At 33.2% G+C, this 24,484-nt stretch overlaps 1 pseudogene; it reads right to left on the bottom strand.

Annotated features, from left to right (window-relative positions):
* Nucleotides 1–2,721: 2,721 nt before the first annotated feature.
* Nucleotides 2,722–3,281, bottom strand: LOC143535436 (21 kDa protein pseudogene; annotated as a pseudogene).
* Nucleotides 3,282–24,484: the final 21,203 nt, after the last annotated feature.

Raw genomic sequence — 24,484 nt, 5'->3', positions numbered from 1 at the left:
GATGTGAGTTTATACAAAGGGTTATTTTCATGTTATAATTAGCATATTATTATTATTATTATTATTATTATTATTATTATTATTCACATCAATGTAAAATCCAAAGCAGTTTTCAATAGAGGTGCACAAACAGGTTTCAAACCATAAACCGATTTATGGTCGGTTTCAATTCAGGTTAAAATCGGTTTCTTGACTGGTTTGTGATTGGTTTTTGACGGTTATTGACCGGTTTTGGCCGGTTTTTGGTTCAGTTAACCAGTTTGAAACCGATTTCGGTAGAGAGAGTTACAAACCGATTCCTAACCTACGGTTTCAATCAGTTCTAAATCGGTTACTACATAATGAGTTTCAAACCGGTTCGGTTTCGATTCGATTTTGGATCAGTTCGGTTAGCTGGTATTTTTGCCCACCTCTAGTTTCCAACCATGTAGAAGCATAAATAGAAACTATTGAATAAAACTATTTTTACCAATAGTATGCTGAAGATAATTTTTCTTTCTATTTCAGTGTATTATTTTGAATTTTTTATGAAATTTAAACTAAAAGAAAAAAGAGTATTTAAAGAGATGATACATATTTAAAGAGCATATTTAGGTGAATCCACTATGATCACCACATGACCAAATAACCAACATAATCAAGCGAGCATAATGATCCACCACATGGCGAAACACCAAACATATATAACCCAACGAACGATTGTGTCTGTGTGATCAGGATTCGGTCTTAACAAGTAACATGGGTGTTTGTATGTGTGGTTATTTAGACAAACTAAGTTTTAGTAATCTAAACTAGTACCTAATCGGCTAATAATAACTATAGTGTAATATGATCATTAACGCTTTTAACTTTATTTTCGTCAACATGGTAATTACGGTCACATAATTATCATAAATTTACACTTGATTAGTTGATTTCCACTCAATTCCGCTCATACAGATGATTATAAGTGTTTACACATTAAGGTACATAATTACAACGATGGGAACCGCGCATATGTTATCGGTCAATTGTGTTCGCCTTTTTCTTTATTGGTATTATAATTAGTAATGTTGAATCGTAAACAGTGGCGGAGCATATGTGTTTCACCCGGTTCGGCCGAACCCGGTCAATTTTCAGTTTCATATATAACCTATAGGTATGATTTAACGAACGAACTTATTCTTTTATTCCGAGCGAACCCAACATCATTTTAAAAAAATATTCAAACCCATTGATTATGAAAAAATTGATTAAAAAGGTTTTTTAGTAATGAATAGTATTCTATCAAATATAAAAACTTAAAAAAAACTACAAAATTAGTAACAAACACTATTAATTGACCAATAATAACCCGCATATGTTATATAGATTATCAAAAAACCCAAAATTATTAATAATATGGGTTAATAAGCGCTACCCAATTAACATTAAACATAATACTAAAATAAAAATTAAATAAAAAAATAGCCCAAAAAACAATAACCGGGAAACTTTTTTTATATCAACCAGATCCAGACTATAGCCTCATTCACCAGTTTAAGCCGAAAATAACGATAATGTACATTTGTTATGATAGTGATAATGTGTTTTATTTATTTGGCCGAATGACCAACCCGACTCATCCGGGCCCAAAAACTTTGATGCCGGAAGTAGATCGAGCATCTAAAAATTTTGAACCCATAAGAGAAAATTTCTGGTTTCGTCACTTATAGTAAAGATAAATCTAGATTCCAAAACTATAACACAAGAATTAATATGATGATATGAATTATGAGTCTTCACTTTATTTTATTTAACATGATAATAAATTTATAATTAGAAGTTAAGTTCCTAACATAGTTTATTTATAAATTGAGAGAATTGCAGTTCTCGTCTATATGTTTTGTTCAAATTTGCTATTTTAGTTTAAAAGTTTAAAATTTGTTATTTTCGTCTATGAAGTTTTCATTTTCGTTGCAATTTTCGTCTTTCTCGCTAATATATTTTGGACAGAAATAATATATTTAACAAACCACGTGAACAAAACTTGCAATGAAAATAAAACTTTAGAGATAGATAAAAAAAACAGATTTTAAACTTTTAAATGAAATAATAAATTTTAACAAACCACATAATGAAAATTGCCACTTTTTAAAGAAAACATTTTAGGTTTGCTTTAAAAATTTAAATGGCTAATTAAATATTTTTATATAATATTTAAAATACTCATTTTATCTGGGAATAACTTTTAATGAAATACGGGATCAAACACTAGATGGTACATCAAAAGTAGTAATTATTTATCTTCATAAAACATGCAAATTCGTGGCAAGGCCAATAGGACATGTCCCACAACATTATTGTTTCAAAACGACAAAAATGTATGAACATAACTAACCGATTTATTTAATGTTTCTAAATATCATGTATTATTCATTATTGTATTTTATATATGGAATTTCACACTAAAAAAACAACGTGCTTGATTAAATATTTACTCACAAGAGAATAAGATATTAAAAATTGATGGTGACTTCGTGATCACTTTTAAACTTAAGTTACCACATAAAAATAAATTCTATCCCTATATACGCATATTTTTATTGCGCACATACAACGCGTGTAAAAAAAACGTAAACATGTTTGGTAACTATTTGATAAGATATATGATGATCAAATGATAGTAATATTATTTATAGCATCGCAGAAAAAACATAAACTTAACTATAAACTCTTACAAGACGTAAGGGAACCCAAAGATCAACCGTTTGCATAGTTGTTAACAAAAGCAAGGGCGATGCTAGCCAAGTGCGAAATCTTCGAGACCTGCTTACGAACCATGGTCTTGACTTCTCCATTGGTACGTATGTTTGAAAAGCCATCTATGCATGTATCATCATCTGTCTCTGCTGCACTGACCCATGTTTCTATACTGTTCATGTTAAACAAGAAATTGGGTCCGGATCGAACTTTACCCATTTCCACCATGGACTTGTGGAGCTGATAAGCCGAGTCATCAATCTCCTCAAAGCAATCTTGTATCGCACCGAGTTCCCTTTTGGTTAACTTGTGTGTTTTCGGGTAAGCCCTCAGTGTTCTCAGAGTAAATCGTGTCTTGCTGAGGGTTGCGGCTAGAGCGGTTTGTGCCAAGAGTCTAGGGCTGGTCCCGATCCTGGTTGAGAACCGCGAGAGGTACAAATAACAAAGCTCAGGGTACAATGTTGTGTTGCATGATTTGTGGATGAAGTGAGTGTTGGCTCTTGTTGGACTTATGGCTAGACAGAATATGAGCAATGTTAAGATTGCCTGCCACATCTCTCTCTCTCACTAGAAGAATGATGATAAGATAGGAACAAGTTCCAACTTCCAATATATGGGCAAATTAAGATTGATAAATTATGAAAAGATTGGTATTCTATGTCGCTATCCAACGTTGGATACTTGTGATACAATATTAAACTTCTGATTGGATGCATGCTTTGGTTCAAATAAGGTTTTAAATGAGTGTGCGTTGAATTGTTGTGTCGGCGTGATATTTTCATTGTTTGGTCTTTCAAATTTATTATATGGTTTGGTGTTTCTTTTATATCATAAACATTTAATGGACTGTCTTCTTATAAATAAGCATATTTAGGTGCACCAAATTACTAATATGCATTTTCAAATCAGCCAATAATAACAAGCCACCTATTGTAATACCAAATATGTCTAAACGATTTTTAGAAAAAGTTTCCTTGATAATTAGAATAACAAGTTTTTTACCCACATGTTAGGTGTGAGGGTATTATAGATATATAATAGGTGACGGTTGTAGAAAATGAAAATGTATAGCAATACTGGCATATTGTTTGATCAGTATTGGTTTTGCTTATTTCATTATTAGTAGGGAATGTGCCAACAATCAATATGTTTATGATAACAAAAAAAAAAACATTATATTAATGAACAGCTTGTATAATACAAAAAAAGAAAAGTGTGTTTGCAATTAATTTATTACACAAAAGTTGTTTGATCTGAGCGAAAAAATAAAGCCGTGCAGCTATTGGTTTGGTAACAACGAAACCAGTACTGACGTTATTTTGGCTGGTCTGTTAATAACACTACATGTACAACACCGCCAGTCGATATGACTATAATACACACACACATATATAGGATTAGATTCATTTGAGAAGTGATTCTTATAGCGAGAACTACAAGAAGTGATCTCAATCATTAAATTATTAATCAATTGATGAAAATGTATTGCATTTATTGTAATTAATGAAATTTAAGAAAAAATAAAATAAATAAATAAAAGGGTAGTATAGGTAGATTAAAATAATTCATCATTTATTTTTATTAATTTATCCCTAAATAAAAGTATAAAGCATTAATAACAAGACTTTATGATTTGTAAGTTATAATTTATTTATACCACTAGATGTCCTTCAGTTAGCATGAAGTATAGTTTGAAAACACTCTTGAGTTGAGAAAACCCATGAAAACACCATATAACATCGTTTTTTTTGTTACCTGTAATATATGTTGTTACATTTAATACAAAACATCGAAAACATAAAAAAAATGTTTTGTTATTTTTTTTACATTTTTTTAGTAATTTTTAAATATGTTTTCAGGAGAGAGAAAATGTAAATAAACTAAACATATGGTTGAGAATGAGTTTGTAGAGTTTTCACAACTCAAGTGGGTTTTTATTCTAACCAAACCATATATATATATATATATATATATGTATATATATATATGTATGTATATATATATATGTATGTATATATATATATGTATGTATATATTAGAAGAAAAGTTCATATTCATAGTAACACATGTGTGATTGCGTGTTATTAGAAGAAAACCACCTAATACTAAAGAAAACTCGATTTCAAACCACTCAAAACGTTGAGTGAGAGAAAAAAACAGGTTATTAGAAAAACCTAATAACTAAAAAATTAAATAGGTTAAAAATTCATATTATTATATTAATGAATAGCAATGCTTTGTGAGTGTAACAATGTGTAGAATTACTTTTTTTTTAAACAATTTTATTGTATTTTTGCTATCGTGCTCTTTAAATTTAGAGAGCCCTGTTGTAGAATAAGTAATGAATATAAATAGTATAAAAATTATCAATAATAATAATTACTAGTAATACTAATTATAATAATACAAATGATAACAAATTGAAACTGTATTAAATGAATGGCAAGAAAAAAGGATGGTAAAGATCGAGCACCTAAAAAAATAATATTCGGTGTTGAGAATTGATACTCCACCACTTAGTATTCAACAGAGCATCTGGCTATAAATCTTTTGGTAAGTTTTGCCGGTCAATTATAAATAATATACGGACCCGCATGGTTTTAATACATATCCATTTAATAACATTCAAACTATTACAATAAAGTTACAAGTAGAAGGGTAAAATAATCACATAATGCATATCGAAATAGAAATAAAAACGGCAAGAATCGTATAGGGTATTTATACATAATGCATAATAATTACATAAAAAGAACAATTAAAATTTGTCTTATTTTTACAGCAACAATAATAAATGTATTTGATTTTCTTGTTCTCATCAATTCTCTAATGATTCTGTGTTTTAAAATAAGAAATTAATAACTCTTTCTTTAATAAAATGTAGATAACTTTTTCTTTATAAGAATTAATCTTTTAAATTATCGTATAAACATAAAGAAGTATGTGATATCCTTTAGAAAACACTTAATCTTAGTATATTTGTGTTCCCGAGCTTACTTAACGAAAGAAAGGAAAGGAAAAGAAAACATTTCTATTTCTTTCATTTTCTTTTCATTTTCCTTTTCTTTCCTTCCAACCAATTCCTTTCGAAATAGAAAGAAAGATTTTACACTACAAAACCCTCCGCTTTCTTTTCCTTTCTTCTTTTAAATGAAACTCAGGAACACACTTAATTATTCTTTCATTCCTTAATTATTTCAAGATAACAACACATTGTCCTTGCATTCCAATTAAATTCAAGAGAGTGCCAAAAATATTTATTATGACTTTTCTCACTTTTTTTAATATTTTATTGAAGTAACTATCAATTGAACATACAAACGAACCTGGTAATTTTTATGTGACTGTAGATGAAGAAATTACGATCTAGATTATTCTTTGAATCATGTAATCACTATAAGATAAATCTATCTGTAAGTTATACACGATAATTTATCGGATAAGACAGAGAATTATACACATGGAATTGAATTTTGATTGTTTATGTGAAAGAGAGGATTCAGGGTTATTTCGGATTTCTTATTTTAGCCTCCTTTTGACTATAACTTCTCCAAAAAGTCATAGGTGTTTAGATAAGTTCAATATTGTGAGAGCAATAAGTCATAAGTTACACTTTTGTAACTTATGATTTATAACAGTAAATTATAAGGAGGCTAAAATAAGGAATTCCAAACACCCCGAAGTAACTGTGTTCTCTGTTCTAATATCTATTCGATCGAGAGATACGTCAGAAGTCCCACAAAGACTTCATGCATGGGATATTTTAACCAATGGGGGTTATTAATTACTAGCACAATTATTATATACTACAAATTAAATTTATTATTATCGTCATGCGGGGACTAGACATTGAAGTTTTAACTAACTAAACTCTTAACTACTTAATTAAAATAGTATTTAAGTTAAATAAATAAATAAAAATTAGGCTAAAGAGGCGTTACTGTGTAATTTCTCTGTTGGATCAACAAATTAAAAGGATGGAGTAAATAGGGCATGGGGCGCCAGGAGGTTTGCCTACCATATTAAAAGAGGTAGTGGTACGTTTGACGGGCACAAATTAATAATAAATCTTTTAAGGTTACGAGATGTATGATAATAGGTGATAGTCGTAACTATCCAAAATTAATGTCGTATATAGTTACACGTTTTAAAACTGAATATATATTATATAATTAAAAAATATAAACGAAGTTATAAAGTTGTTAAAAACTTAAAGTTATAAAAATATGGAATTGTTAGAATTACACTTGCATATTTGATATCATAACTTAGTCTTTTAGGTGAGCTTGATTTCAGGTGATGTCATATGTAACGAGTAAATTTTAACCATCTAAGATAATAAATTGAGATACCTAACACATGAGAAAACCAAGAAACCTGACGGATAAAGAATAAGTGACGTTTCACAAAGAGATATCCTTTTGGTTAAGTGGTGTTTTCCATAATCAAAAGTTTGGGGGTTAAAATCCTACATTATGCATGCTGTGGTGAATTTATCATAGAAAATCTAGGAATTGTTGTTAAAAAAAAAAGAGTAAGTGACTACTCGAAGAGTATACGACGATTGAGTTTAAATAAACTTGTCCTGGATTAACTTTTTTTTATGTCGTCTATGATCAGGAAAGAAAAGGTTCAAAAAGAAGAATAGAAAATAGATCATTTGATTGTTAATTATTCAAAAAGAAGAATATAATTATTGTTTTTTTCCTTTAATATTTTTGTGTTTAGAAACTAACGTGTTATTGTCATCCATCTGCTTTTGGCGTGATCGATGGACAACTACGTTTTAGTCCCCCACATACAAGATAAGAAAGGATTAAAAATTTGCCACTTTCTAATTGAAAACAAAAGCTTATCGTTAGAAAAGAGTGAAAACAACATTTGTGTTCGAATAAATAAATATGACAATATATATTTGAGTATTTTACTACTCAACTTATGATTTTCTGAACTCATTGATGAAATCTATTTTATGAAGATAATGTGAACGAGATGTTGATGTTCAAACATTTGTTTTTAGAACGAAAGTGGTGTGAATAATTAAACAGAGACAAATAGTTACTATTGAACATATATATGTGCGACAAATCTTAAATGCTTTTTCAAGTAAATAGTTAATATACTTTATAAACACCTTATATACAGATGACTGATGAGTCAATTCTTGTATAATATATTGAGCAGTTGATATCATTATCTACTACTTCTGGTAGATTACATGCTTTTACTCTTAAATAGAAATAAGTAATGTTAGGGGTTAAGAAAATTTGTATTGTTTATCTTTATCATAAGGAAAAATTCCTAAAATAGCCTCTTTTAGTGAGAAAAGTTTCAAAATAGTCATTTTTTTCCTCAAAATCTTTTATAATTTGGACTGTCAAGATGCATTGGGAAAATATAAAAATAAAGACGAGATTTTGAAAGAAAGTCAGATAAAAGACGAGATTTGGGGAAATAATGTCGGTAAAGTCCAAATTATTTGTAATCTTGGAGCAAAAGTTCAAATTTTTTAAAAACTTTTTTACTAAAAAAAACCGTCTTGAGAGACTGTTTTTTATGTTTCCTACCTTTCCCGTCCAAATTTTCAAATTCTTGAAAAATTGTATTTTTTACAATTATACCCCTTGACCACCACCACCACCTTGAACCACCACCATCACCGACGCCGTCGGCCCCACCCCATCACCACCACCGTCACTACCACCATAGCCACCTCCACCACCTTGAACCACCACCCCTAAAATTCCACTGCAGCCTCTTGACCCGACAACTGAAACCCTAAACCTTAAACCTTGTTTTGACACCATGCGCAAAATAACAAGTGATGTGGAAATGGTGGTTCAAGATTCCAGTGATTAGAACATACTTCAAGATTGTATTATTCTTTAGTCTCTCCTTTTCCTCTTCTCTCTCTTGCTATCACATACTCTTTATCTGAATGTCTATATCTGCTAGAAGATTCATGATGCCTGCTAGACGATTCATGATGTCTGTGCTTCGAGTGTTTTCTATCCTCCTTTTTCCTTCCTTTATGTCTCGACCTATGTTGGTCCCTATAACCATCAAACGAGTCACTTGGTTTTGTTCCAAGATTGGAAAATGTTGAAACCCATCTACAGTGGCGGAGAGGTTTCCGGCGACGGTGGTGGTGTGACAGTGGTGGTGATGGGGTGGGGCCGGCGGCGTTGGTGATGGTGGTGGTTCAGGGTATAATTGTAAAAAATATATTTTTCCAATAATTTGAAAATATGGACGGGAAAGGTAGGAAACATAAAAAAACAGTCTCACAAGACGATTTTTTTGAGTAAAAAAGTTTTTGAAAAATTTGAACTTTTGCTCGAAGATTACAAATAATTTGGACTTTACCGACATTAGTTCCCCAAATCTCGTCTTTTACCTGACTTTCTTTCGAAATCTCGTCTTTATTTTTATCTTTTCCCAATGCGTTTTGACAGTCCAAATTATAAAAGATTTTGAGGAAAAAAGGGCTATTTTGGGGCTTCTCTCACTAAAAGGGGCTATTTTGGGAATTTTCCCTTATCATAATGATCATCTACCTATCTAATAAAAGAGTGGTTTTTAAAAAACCTTCCTTTTTTATAATTAACAAGATCTCTTCAAAATGCCACATGGCAATTTCTATAATTTTTTAATTAATTTAAATTCAAAATTCAATCTTCCTAATTACTTTTCACCAAAACTCTTTTAATTCCTTTCATTATTTATTTATTAACACAAAAATCATGGTCATTTGAAAAAAACCTTCGTTCTTCAATCACAATAGTTCCACTCAAACCTGAACAAACCCGAAAATTATCTCTCCGTAGATGTCGTTTATCAACTTGAACAAAAAAAGGTATTGCAATCATATTCATATGCATCGCGTGCAACAATCGTCCATCATCATCTTCTAGTTTAAAGTTGTTATTGCCAACAATATATTTTGCATCAGTAAGTACCTTTTGATTATGAGAACCCTAAATTTGTTTTGAAGCATTTACGGTAATTCATTATTTTCCTTTTAAACAAACCCTAAAATTCCAGATCTTGGTCATGTTACTAGATTGTATGTTCGTATGCCACTAATTGATTTTTAGTGTTATGTTAACCTAAAAGCATAGGATTTCTAATTTTATGTTTCAAAGATCAATATTCTCGCTACTTATTTTAGACGTGGCCACGTGGGATGCATCTTAAGGCTTAATGTGTATCTTATGATTTATATGCAGCTGAACAAGCTGTGTTGGATATTGTCACACCCCGACCAATGAAGGCGGAAACGTCGAGGCGCGACATGATTGCTCATTGCACAATGACACTATAAAGTTAGAATATTTAAACAACTCATTTAAATCCATATCATCATAAATAACACAACAATTGTTCATACAAAATGCCAAATAGATAGATAAACAAATAACTTGTTCTTTTATTTTCTAATATCCTAAAGCCAAGATAATAAGTTTCTTCAAGTAATCCAATCAAGCTAACATCAAACCTGTAACATTGCATAAAATAGAGTTTGTCAACACGAAGGTTGGTGAGCAATTTTCATAGTTTTGGACAATAAGTATATAGTATGAAATCCACAACTAGTATATGAAAACAATAAATAATAGCAACAATTTAGATAAATGAAACCGTCAATAAGAATACATTGACGAACCGTCAATAAGAATACATTGACGACAATAATGAAATCGTCAATAAGAATACATTGACGACACCTTTCTATATGGGGATACCATATATACTCTGAATTAACGTATGATCATACTTTGATGAGGCTACCCGCCTTAGCATTCAAGAGGCTACCCGCCTTAGCATTCAAGAATTTGCACATTATCATGTAAAGCATATAACACCAAATCGAGCATTTATTTAAGTAAACATATACAATACGTGTTGTGGTTTAAGACTCAAGTATAAATCATTTGAATTTGAATAAGTATGCAATGCCACCCCCAAAACGAAAGATGGAAAACGGTGGATGAAAAAGTACTCACATTAACAAGTAACTTGAAAGATAGTGTCGTGAATAATCGGAGAGATCGGTTTAACGAGCAAGACCTATATTAAACGGGTCTTGTGTTAGTAGGTAGTCTTGGAAGGGTTTAAAATAAAATACATGACAAATAAAGTAAATAAATAAAGTTTAGGATTTAAAATGTAAATATTTGAGAAATTAAAAAAACGAGTTTTGTAAAATAAGTTTACTCGAAAACGGGTCTCGGTATTTTATTCATTAGTTTTTTTCTTTTTTTTTACTCAACCTATGTTAAGTAATAATGTGGGTTAAAATGCGGTATTACAAAACCTTTGGTTATAAGAATACCAAAACGAGGTTTAAACGAGTGTTCGGGTTTGTCGGTTCGAGACTTGATAATTGACCAAGCTCATAGTTAACTTCCCAAAATAATAAATGTTATAAGATAACTCAATAAAATCAAAATAGACTTAACCAAGTATGTAGTTCTATTATGAAGAACCTTAACGTTCGTTAAGCGAGTATACGACCTTATCGGTTCGAACTTGTTATAAGATCAAGTTGGTTACCGACATGCCAAGTATGTTTAGAAATTAACTAAAATTGATTTAAAATATAATCTTGAAGAAAAATATGAGTTTTGGTGGCTAAAAACACACTTGTGTGTCTTAAGCGAGTGAACTCGGTTTAGTTCGGTTTTTGGTTCGGTCCTTGACTCGGAATAAGACCGAGGATGGTTACCACATACCCAATTACCATGGAACTTGTAAAATAACTTATAAATAATAATACTCAAGTTTTACATTCAAAAAGTTAACAATAAAGCTTTTAAACAAAAGTTCGGTTTTTTGGTTCGGTCCTTGACTCGGAATAAGACCGAGGATGGTTACCACATACCCAATTACCATGGAACTTGTAAAATAACTTATAAATAATCATACTCAAGTTTTACATTCAAAAAGTTAACAATAATGCTTTTAAACAAAAGTTCGGTTTTTGGTTCGGTTCTCAACTCGGGATGAAACCGAGGCTAGTCACCACATACCCAATACCATGGAACTTGACAAATATGAAAAATAAACTAAAATATGTAGAATTTAAGCAAGTATAACAAGTTATATGGTTAGATTTGTTAAATATATAAACAACGACTACAAAGTCCTCCATGTAACCTTGCCTTACTAGTCCGACATTTCAACCGGCCGAGACCGGAGAAATGAAAGACCGAAGGTAAACAAGGAGTGTATATTATATATATGTTGTAACATCAAGCTTTAAGTATTGAGAAGTTAGTTAAAATGAAATATTAGCTTATGAAGAACAACCTTAGAATTCAAGAATTTGAGAGAGAAATGAAGAAATGAGCAAGCACAAATGAAGAAGATGGGTGTGTATATATAGGGTAAGTTGAATGGGTCTTTCATAAAGGGTGTTTCATGAAAATGGGTTGGTTATAGACTCAAGAAAGCACAAACTACAAATGGGTCCTTCAACTCTCCATTTTGGTAGTTTTAGTCCCTGGAGTTCGTTTTGAGCGTTTTCGGGGAATTTTAAGAACCGAAAAGGGTGTTTTTTTTATCCAACAACTATAAAACAAATATTTAATATACAATTCATCATTTTGATAATATCGAAAGGTTCGGGATACAAAACGGGTCGGGTTTACATTAAGAATACAAGTATAAAATAACCCGAAATTGACAAATGTCACAGATATTTTCATTCTTTTAGTTTGATACATATCATCTATTGCTATGATGCTATCCATGGTTAAAAATAATGGATTTTGGGACCATCTTAGATGATAATTTGTTCATATGATGTGATGAATGTCTTATTCCTAGAATACTTTGTCTTTAAAATGCTTTAATGTTGTTGAGTATGACCATATCTGTTAACAAATCAATATTTTTTTTTCTTATAACGTTGAATGATATAACGTTTAATATACTTAATTCCCGTGTACATTTTATTTATTATTTTATTAGTTTTGTTAGGTTTTAAGTAAGATTTGTATACTACTAACTTAGTTGATTAAATGCAGGTCTCGGGTTTCAATTGTGGTAAAAAGGAGCAAAAACAAGTCAAACCGGAGAATCGAAAGATCAGGAAATGAACCAGACCGAACCAGAAGAGAACCGGACCGGCTAGGCCGGCCGGCCCCCTTCCTACCACGCCGGAGCGCCGCGCGACGGAGGGAGGCATGCTCGCCGCGCAGCGCGGCAGCCCCCAGTTCCAGAATCTTCCGTTTATTAGACCGAATTTTGAATTTTTAGCTGCCTGTTGCCTATATAAAGACCCCTAAACTCATCATTAATGATAACCTGAACACCCTGAAGTTCCAGATGAATTTGGTGAGTTCCGAGGCGTCCGATGTCAGTTTCCGGCAGCTTTGGAGTCGAGGAATCAGCCGGCGAAGTGCTTAATATTGAAGGACGAATACTCCGGGTTTTATCACCTTTATTCTTCCGTTCTTATTTATTTTCGCCATGATTTCGTCTATTATTGTTTTGTGTGATTTTAAGATGCTTGGCTAAACTTTATAGACTGCCTAGGCTTATGATGAACCTACTTTGATGTTGTGTTTTGATTTGGGATTTATTCGCGTTATGGTTTTCATGGTTTAGTAAAAGGTTTACTTATATTAAATTGATGCGTATGGATATTTAGGATTATTTGATTAATTGTTATTATTCCATAGTTGCCTAGATTATTGTTTGTCATTATGACAGGTTGCTATTAGGTCAATTACTTTGTGTTTTTGATTATTTTATGATTGATGTGCACTAAGATCATATGAATAATAATTATTAATTAAATAAACCTAAATATGTTGCTAACCTAAATAGCTGTAAAGTGCTAGGTTATTGATAAGTCTTTACTATTTAATCTTGCTAGATTTAGTTTTTCGTAAGGAATCTATCTAGGGTTAATTATTTATTATTTTTTATCAAATCAATTAAGTATAGTAAATTGTCTTTGATTTTCACGCTGTAAGGTAGAATTTCGTATAAAGGAACTAAATTATAAACAATTGGGTGACCGTAAGCGAACTTGATTTTTAATACTGGTGTGCGTTAAAACTTGTTAGAAATCCATAGGTTTCTCTTAAGAAGGGTCAGGGGTCCTGTTCAGGTTTTCTTATAAGTGTCTATTTTACGATCCTAGTCCATAACTAAATATTTTCCTAAGTCAATTCATTACTAAAATTTAGGGGAGTCTAGCCTAAGTAGTTTTCTAATCATCATCTTATTTTCATAAACAAACTTCGTTTTCGTTTAAATTACGTGTTTTCTTAATTAGTTTTTAATTATAGTATTAAATTAGTATTTTAAATAAAAACCCCCATAACAAATATAAATAGTAAGTCCTCTTTTGTAGTCGAGTCAATTAGCTAATAACCGTAATTTAAAGAGTCTCGTGGGTTCGATATCCGGACTTACTTAGCTGTACTAGAGTCGACCGGTTCACTTGCCGGTTAGTAGTTTTAGTTAAGTTAAGAGTCTAGAATTATTATTTAGTGTCTAGATTAGCGTAATTTTAGTTAATAATTTTGTAACTACTTCAAGCACATCATTGAACAAGTATTTTAGTTAGAAATTTTACATGTTTTAGAGTGGATTAGCAAGTTCTTCTTGAAGTATTACACCAGGTAAGGAGTCAACTCTACAACCCTTCAAGTAACAGTTACTTATTATGAACCAGCTTATATATTTTAAATGATATGTGAAATGCTCTAATGTTATGAAAACATCATGTTTTTACTAAAACTCAACTTTTTATAGTAGTAAGTTTATGATCTCATTTGAACATAGTAGCACCTTTAAGTGTAATATTTAAAATAATTTTTACCAATTACTTTAATGTATTATTTATTGATTTGCATCGATTAATAAAAAATCTTTCTTCAAATCGACCGGTTAATGGTAGTGTGTTCTTACAGAACCAACCAAATGTTTATTTGTTCGTGGTCTTTATTAGCTTACTTACTGTATTTTGTTATAGCAAAAAATAATGGACAACAAGTTTGACACGATTGAGTGAAATGAAAGAAGTAAGGTACACATTTATAGGCTTTGCATATGCATACAACTATTTTCTTAGTTGTTAAGTATTATATATTTTTTTAAATGTTGTTTTTCATCTATAGTTGGAGAAAGCTATACGTGAAACTTAACAATAGAGATGCTTGCAAGGTGATTTTTTTTCTTTACATTTTAGTTTAAAAATATAAATTTTGTTACTTTTAAAATTTTTTTGTCTAGATGATCTAATTTAACCCAGTTTGATAACACATAAATCAGATTTTTCTAACAACATGGCCATATTTATTATTCATTGGAGTACGTATAGCTCGAGAGATGATTTTTAATCAATTTTAACGTTTTGATGAAACAAGTTCTTAAAGCCGGTGTATTTATAAAACTATGATGAAATAGGTTTTTAAAGCCAGGGTAAACACATTTGAATGAATATATTTAGCAGCAAAGTTTGATGGATATTTAATGCAGCATAAAGCTATAATTTCTTCATTTGGTGCTTATTCACGCTGTGATGAAACAAGTTCTTAAAGCCGTTGTATTCATAAAACTATGATGAAATATGTTTTTAAAGCCAGTGTAAACACATTTGAATGAATATATTTAGCAGCAAAGTTTGATGGATATTTAATGCAGCATAAAGCTATAATTTCTTCATTTTTTTGTAACAATTTTATGACATGTGTTTTTATTGCATTCACAAGTTATGTAGAACAGAAGTTCAACATCTAAATATTACGGTTTCAATTCATGGTGACTAAATTATGGGTGTTAAACTGTTTTTATTCATGGGTCTAGCCTGAAAAGGTAGATTCGGGTAATAGATAAATGGTAAATTTGCTTTTATTTTTAAAAGTTTGTTTTTTTAATTTTGTTAAAATTATGAAAAATGGTTGTTTTGTCTATTTATCTTTTTTTCCCAACCCGTGTATCACACGGGTTCTAACCTAGTATAGTAATATGCTATTAACAAGTGTAATGATCGAGATGTGGTTTTCTGTAAGTTTGTATAGTAAAATCCAATCCGAATCATGCATTCTTTTGGTAAAAAATGTTTGACATACCAAAAAAAATAAAGAATAAAAAATAAAAAAATTGACAATAGAGTAAAAATTTGTTTATATCTAAATCCTGTTTTTCTCTTTTTTTTTTTAACAGGGAATTTATTTTTAATCCTTGTTTTTATGGGCAAGAGTCCCCCCCCCCCCCCATCTCTCTATCTCTCTCTCTCAAAACCAGGTATTTAAGGACTTTACCTTTTGCTAATAAACCACCTCCCTAATTGATTCCAAATTCTGTTGACTTGAAAAACTGTAACATTTATGAACCTTTACAATACAACACCCGCCCGGATGTCATCAGAAAGCTTCAACCAAACATTTATTGTCATATTTCAACTTCAACAAATCCATCCAAGAGGTCAGAGTAGTCGAATATCTCACATTCCAAATTCATTCAATCATGACGTACTTCCTCATCAAATGGTCCGTGGATGCTAGCTCTCCATCACACGTAGGGCACAAACACTAATGGAATATCCAAGCCTTTGAGAAGAAGGTTAGATCCTGTAAGCCTTCTCCATCCCAAGTTCCACCATCATGCCACTTTCTATTAATGACATGACAGTTTTGTCACGCTCAAGCTCAAGGGCAAACAACCCTGGAACGCGACCTTTTAAGCAAAAGTTTCCCAACCAAAAATTCTTCTGAAAAAGTGTAGAATCTCGGATACCAACATTTTTCCTTGAAACAGAGAAGGTGCACTCCCTTTATTATGCATTGTGAGAAAAGAATTAGTAATTTAATGTGACACCCGGCCCATGGTTTTTTATACTCCATCATTCATTTCTAAAATAACGCTCGGGTTTATATATATACTGTACAACCCCTAAAAATCTATATCTTGCTTGTCACCATCGAGCATCAAAACACAAAGTTAATGAAAGTCAAACACTCGTATTCAATAAAAATAATCATGGCTTTTAAGAATTGCAAAAGTAATAAAACACAACCATAAAGGTATTAATTAAAACATAAACACGTCAAACTTCTTCTTCACCAAGCAACAGGATTGGCAACATGTTCCTCGGCAATAGGCAGAGTGGAAGGTCGCACCTATACGTCACTTCATTTGGCACACATCAGTCCTCAATGAGTTTGTTGCGGGTCAGACTACGTTGAAGGTGAAATCAGACAAAGTTGCATGCTAAACATGAGAAAACTTGTTTAGAGAATTAACATGTGTTTCTCCCCTTAGCTTTTGATACATTCGGTTTCCTAGCCCTCGAGACTGTGGCTTTTTTGACCATGGTTCATCGGGTCGTGAATAGTAATTTTTCGGCTCCTAAAACCCAAAGCTTTATTTTTAGTAGGATCAGATTTACTATTTAAAAGGGGGTTGTGACATAACTTGTTGCCCGGTTACCTACCACTTTGTAATTTTTTTAGTTTATCAACGAAAAGAACATAATGATTACATAATTATTTATTACTAGTACTCTATATATTATTAAACTAGTTTGAGACCCGTGTATTACACAAATAATTGATGAAAATTTTAAATTCTAGCCATTAAGTGAAATTCAGTCAACAAAATGATCATATATTATTAATACAATTACAATTTACATTAAAATTATAAAAATTACATAACTAAGGTTACACAAATATGTTATAAATAAGTAAAAACTTCCTTGTACACTAATTTGTTGTTGTATTGGTCGGTATACATTATTTATCAAAAATCAAAATCTTTAGTCCATGTCTGTTTGTAACTCTTAATAAGGTAACATATAGATTTGCTTGTAACTCTTAATGTAGCCACGTATATGTAACATCATGAAAATTTTGATCTAAATTTGACAAACTAATAAAACTTATGGACTAAAAATATTCATGGTAAAAGTAAAGAGAAAAATAAGGCAAAGAATGGAAGTAGCTCATATTAAGGGATTGAAGTAAGGATACTCCATCCTACATCGGAGAAAGAAAGAAATATAAAGCATTTTATAAGGAGAGAACATTCCATGGAAATGTTCTTATGTGGCCAACCACTCCCTCTAGTCCTAGCGGAGGGTGCGAATCACCTGATGCGCACGGGCACGGGCTCGGGTGAAGGGCGATGGGTGCAATGTGGCGCTTTGATGGCGCACTTTGCACTTCGCACGCACGCATCGCCAAGAGCCGCCTTTGTATTTTTGGATGATGAGGCGAAATCAAGATATGGCAAGTTACCAAAAGATCAGGGACTAAAAATGAACAGAATGGAAGTTTTGCATCTTCGCGATACGCGAAGAATCTGAGTTGCATCTCCGCGATACGCGAAGATGCAGGACACGTGGCAAGACAGTAGCGACACGTGGCAAACCTATGCGGCGACTCAGCGAAGCTAGTGCAGCTTTGCGATACGCAAAGTTGCAGAAAAATTTCTATAAATAGAACGGCAATGGGGGTGTTCCTCATTCATCTAACACACTCCCAATCACATATATTACCTCGAAAAGCGTGCCATCACCCCGATATGTCGATATCCCAACAAAGTTTTGTCTCGAAGTGCGTGCCATAACTCTACCCAGTTACTCTCTCGACCTCCCTCCAAGTAGAAGTGCTGTCCAAATAAAAGTGAGGTCCAAGTAGAGCATAGGTATTTCGAGTAATAAGCCATTCAAGGTAGGGGTTCTGCCCGATTATTATATTATAAATGGCTTGGACCCTAGTCGAGGATATAGCCTGTACCTTGATTTTATAAAGTAAAAATAAGATTTCATAAAGTCAAGATTATAGATAAAATAATACTTCTTTATTATATATAAAGAATTTATTAAATATTTCTTATGATAAAAGAAATTTGAAATAAACGTTTCTTCACGAAGAAGAAACAAAGGTTTATAAATGATTAACAAAAGTAAGGACTAGAGGTCCTTATATGTATAAAGAGATAAAATGTCAAGGTAAAGGTTATGCAATCGGACTAAAGGTCTGAAGCTAGATCGTTGATCTAGTACTTATAAAACGTTATTCTCGTACTATAGTTCCGAGGTAACAAGGCTATACAACTTGGTGAGAAACACCAACCAAGAAGAAAGGTGAACACGTCCAACTTTTTATAAAACAAGTCTGTGAATGTTTGCATGGGATTATATCCCTAAAACTTTATAAACAAAAGCAATGCTGGCCCTCAGGCTATTGTATACGTTTGTCTGGATCCTTACATATGTGGGTAGACGGTGGGCACACCGCACCACACTTGCTAATGCGTTGGGCCAGACCTAAGTAATGTCCGAGAGGGGATTATCTCGTGTATATTGATAGTTGGTAAGACCTCGATGCTACGGTATCGCTGAGAGGTTTCAAGTATAACTGGAGGTTTATAATAGTAAATTTAACTTGGTTGTTTCCTAAGCCACGATGGGCCGGGTCATAAGATTCCCGAAGGGATAACTAAGTAACTTAAATGTTTTGTGTCAGCGTATTTACCAGCATGTGTTGCTAACGTATTTTTATAACTGTTTTACAGGAAATGAAGAATAGGTGTTTTGAGACAAAGGATAGCCATTAGACAATCTGATGGCTCAATAGATGTTTTGTTATTAAAATAATGTAAAACATGGTTTTGTAATCCAAACACTTTTTGTACAAACTAATAGGTGTTTTAAAATCTCGTCTTTTGAATATAATAATATTTTATTAAGTCTTCCGCTTTATAACCTTAAACTCTGATATATTTACAAAACAGGTACCAACGTTGGGTCACACGCCCAGGCCCTGAGCCGGGGTGTGACAAGTGTTGGTATCAGAGCCATCGATCTTAGCGAATTAGTCATATAAGTATACCTAAGCTTTGATTAGAAATAAGTTTCAATATTTATTATATTATTATATAAGGATAAGATAGGTTGGTATTCTTTCATATCCCTTATCATTATAATCTTTTCTATCCCGTATCATTCCAATCTTCATAGATGTCGGTATTCAAGAAGATAATAGAATCCTTCTACGAAGAAATGTGACAAGGAGGACATCCGGAACCCATCGTTCTTCCCGACGGTCAAAGTGATGACTACTACGCTAACTTCTTCGACCAGGACAGACCCCTCACACCAGTGGTCCCATATGGGAATCAACCCATTCACTTCCCAGGCATAGAGCAAATGCCAATCAATATTCCAAATGACCCGCCAACCCCAAAGAATCATCCTTCGGATAAAATGCAGATTGATGAGCCAGCTAAGTCTGATCCCAAAGAGGGTACCCTAAGTTGTATGCAAATTTACTCTAACCCAAGAACCCCAGTCTTTAAACCCACAGATTCTCATCATACTTTTGTTTTAGGTCCATCAAGGAGACCCAAGATGAGAGTAATGCAACCGGAGACCATTCGGATTGAGGTAAATACAAGTAATGTAGATGTTGAACCGGAAGAAGATCCCGAAGAAGAAGTTGAGCCAGAAGAAGAAGAATCAGAGGAAGAAACAGAAGAAGAATCAGAAGAAGACCTGGAAGAAGATCCAGATGAGGAGGTTTCAAAGGAAATGAACAGTGATGAGAAATGCCATGAGATGCAAAGCCACCCAGGATGTGACTGTCTACCGAGCATGTACTGTCAACAACCATTGTTTCATCTGTCTCCTCATTATGACCCACAAGATCCATATGTCCAAGCACTTACAAGTGGTTTTCCACCCTTCACTGGTGTTGTTCCAACCGTCTCAGAACAAGCAAACAAGATCAGGCAGCAGGAAGAGGCTGCAGAAGTTTTTCATAACATGCCAGTTGAATCCAGTCCACCACCGTCGTATCCAAGGAACCATTATGACATAGTCATGATGGGATACCGTGATCCACCACCCCAGTATGGATATCCAAGTCTCTTCCCTCAGTCCCAGGAAGAGCATCTTGATCGGGCACTCCATGAGACCGATGGGTTACGCAAAAAGTTGGCTACGGAGAGTAGCAAAAAAAAAGAAGGTGGAAAAGAAGTTACTACACAAGTGTAGTAAGTTGAAGAAGATAATCAAGAAATATATGAAGGATTGAGAATCCCGCTCCATTGAAGTTACACCATCCGTTCCCCACTCCGTTGTAGTTGCATCGTTTGTTTCTTGTTCCGTTGTAGTAGTATCGGTTGTTCCTAGAATAAGTCTGTTGTACTTATGATGGTATCGTTGTTCTTAGAGTCCATGGTAATAGGAGTTGTCGTTGTGTACTCCTATTTGTGATATAAATAAAAAACTTTTAGTTATGAGTATTTTCCTTATAATTTCAGAATGTCGAAACTAGATAATCCCTCCCAAAATAAGGAAGCTTCGAATGCTAAAAGTAACCAATCAAAAACTGAGCCTGCTCAAGGAAACCATGAGCAGTTGATAACTAAAATGCAAGAAATGATCAATGCCATGAATACCTTATTACCCGCTATGAAAGAAAAATCTGTCCATCAAAGTGAAAACCGACAACCCAGTAAGTCTGTCAAATCCAAATCCCGTCCTAATCCTACCCCTCAAGATGAAGGAAGTGATCAGGGATCAATTAATGGTGAAAAGATCCACCAAACCTTTAAGAAAAATTTACGAATTGAAGGTTGTTTGTTTAAAGATTTTAAGAACAGTGGACCAAAAGAGTTTTATGGCGACAAAGGAGCCGTAGCCGCCATAAGATGGCTCAAAGAAATTGAATCAATTGTCATAATAAGCAAATGTACTAAGGAGGAAAATATTCAGTACACGGCACAAATGTTTAAAGGGGAAGCCTTAGATTGGTGGAACACTCTGTTGATGACAAAAGGAAGAAGAACCATGTATCAGTTGACGTGGGAAGAGTTTAAAGATCTGGTTATGCAAAAGTATTGTCCGATGCATGAAACTGACTTAGTTCAAACCAAGTTTCTCAATCACAAGGTAGTAGGGACCAATCTGAGAGAATACAATACCAAATTCCAGGATTATTGTAGACTCGTGCCATAGTTGGTAGCACCCGAATCAAGCAAGGTAACTCGCTACATATGGGGTTTACCGAGAGAGATAAGAGACATGGTGAGGTCTCATTTGCCACAGACAGCCGAATCCTCTATGGAGCTTGCTGGTTATTTGATGAACGGTTTGATCCGCAACAAAGAGGAGGACAAGAAGGAATATTCAACGATTGACAAGAAGGGAAAGGGAAATAACCGTTTCAAAGGAAAATATGTGGATAGGAGGAGAGGTGGTTTCAATCCCAACTATCCGTTGTGCAAGAGTTGTAAAAGGCATCACTTGGGTCAATGCCGGTTTGCAGTATCTTCATCTGTCATTTGTGATACATGCACGAAACCAGGGCATGCCACTACTGATTGTTAGAAAAACAAGATGACTTGCTTCAATTGCAAGGAGATGGGGCTTCTTAGTTTTGAATGTACTAAGAAGAATGTTGTTGGAGGTGGCGGTGTTGGAGGTCTTGGGGGAAGCGGCACCAAGAATGAAGGAAAGAAGGGGAATGCTTGAGTCTTTGTACTCGACACCAAAAAGGCCGCAGACATACCGGAAACCATCACCGGTACGTTCTTAGTTAATAACGTTTACGTGAGAGTTTTATTTGATTCTGGTGCAAATCAAAGTTTTATAGATTATAAGTTTTGTAGTCTATTAAACGAACCTTTAAGAAAATTAAATAAAACCATAAACGTCGAAACGACCAGTGGTGAGGTAGTTAAAATTTCTGAAACCTTAGAAAATGGAAAGATCTTGTTGGCAGGCGACGTCATCCCAATACAATTGCTACCTATGACATTAGTGGGCTTTGACATAGTTCTAGGTATGGACTGGTTATCCGACAACCATGCTCATATCATTTGCAATAAGAAAACCATAGAACTTCAAGCCCCTGACAAGCGAACAATTCAAATCGCGGGCGACAAAGATGCCGGTCATGTTAGCATAATCTCCATGATGAAAGCTAACAAATGCTTAAACCAAGGATGTTTAGCATTTATGGCTTATGTGACGGAAGAATCAAAACTGAAGAAAATCAAAGATGTGCCCATAGTATCCGAATTTTCTGATGTCTTTCCAGATGAACTTCCAGGAATCCCACTCAATAGAGAAGTCGAATTCAGGATAGACTTAATGCCGGGAACAGCTCCAATAGCCAAATCCCCCTATCGTTTGGCTCCGACGGAAATGAAGGAATTAAAGAAACAACTAGATGAGTTGTTAGAGAAAGGATTTATTCGTCCAAGTTCATCACCTTGGGGAGTTCCGATTTTATTCGTCAAAAAGAAAGATGGTTCCATGAGAATGTGTATAGATTACAGAGCCTTGAACAAAGTAACTATTAAGAATCAATATCCGCTACCTAGAATTGACGACCTATTCGATCAATTGCAAGGAGCGAGTTTCTTTTCGAAAATAGATTTACGTTCTGGATATCATCAGTTGAAAGTTCAAGAAGAAGATATCCCAAAGACAGCTTTCCGAACAAGGTACGGACATTATGAGTTCACCGTTGACGTGTGTGAATATATGTATATATATATATATAACTAAAAGTTTCACACAAATCGGGTTTTAAAAATGGTTTTCACCAACAACCAAACCACACACGAAAGGCAAGTGTACCTATTGTTTGTAGCAAAGTATCGGTAAGAACCGAGTGTCAATCCATGGACACGGCTAACTTTTGATACTAAATCTTTGTAATTAATTTAACCAAACAAACAATCCAAGTAATTTTTCAAGCAACTAAACTAGCATTTAACAATAACAAAGCAAGTAAAATACAACTAACAATCAATCCAAACAAGGCTACTTAGACTATGCATCCACTCAAACTTAGTGACAAAATAGCAATGATAATGACAAACATCATGTATTAAGCACCAACATCAAATTCCAATCAAGGCAACCTAATACTAGCAACAAAACAACATGATGGGTTTTCAACAAGTTAATAACCATAGATTAGTAAGTTTGTCAAAACTACCTAATCTCATAATCAAAGGAAAGCTAGAATGAAAACAACAAACTAACCACCTAAAATCATGTAAAAATAGACAAGTTCAAGAACACTAGTTAAACACATGAAACTTTTAATTAGCAAACTATAAACCAAGAATTATGGCCTTAATCACTAGCAAATATTAACCAACTCAAAGAATCATATTATCACCATACAATTTTCCAATATCAAGTGATAGGTTTCATGCTTGTTAAAATTCATAACCAAGTTAATTTCCACTAGTCATTCCTAACTTAATGATATAAACAAAGTATGCATACACAAATTAAGTTCATAAACAAATGCTCAACACATAGTTTTCCAACATATTATGGTTAAACATCTATCAAACTAACAAGACTAGGAATTAAAACAAGCATTCAACCATCAAACTCTATTCAAGAACATGTCATAAACTTGAAGAACACCAACTTGTCAAAATCATGCATAGATAAATATCACATAAGCAAAAGCTTCAACATAATCTAAGTAACAAGAGTATTTAGCCCATAAGGCTTGATATAACAAACAAAATCAAAGTAATCTTACAAATCATTGTCAAGACCAAAAGATTGCAAACTAAGATGAATGATGATTGCTACTTGAAAGGATGATCACACAAAGATGGAAGCCTTGAATTCTCTAACACACACACAATAATTTTTTCAGCAATTCAGAGAATTCCCCTAAGGCTCCACACCATAAATGAAGAGAATTGAAGGCTTATAAGCTGTCTGGTCAGTTGGCACGGTCGTGCCCAGATATAG

The sequence above is a fragment of the Bidens hawaiensis genome, unplaced genomic scaffold, assembly GCF_021521415.1.
Source record: "Bidens hawaiensis isolate Kalapana, Puna unplaced genomic scaffold, B.hawaiensis_p1.1 tig00010472_1, whole genome shotgun sequence".
NCBI lineage: Eukaryota > Viridiplantae > Streptophyta > Magnoliopsida > Asterales > Asteraceae > Bidens > Bidens hawaiensis.
Note: the sequence above shows the minus strand (reverse complement) of the source record. Positions and strands in the feature narration are given on the sequence as shown.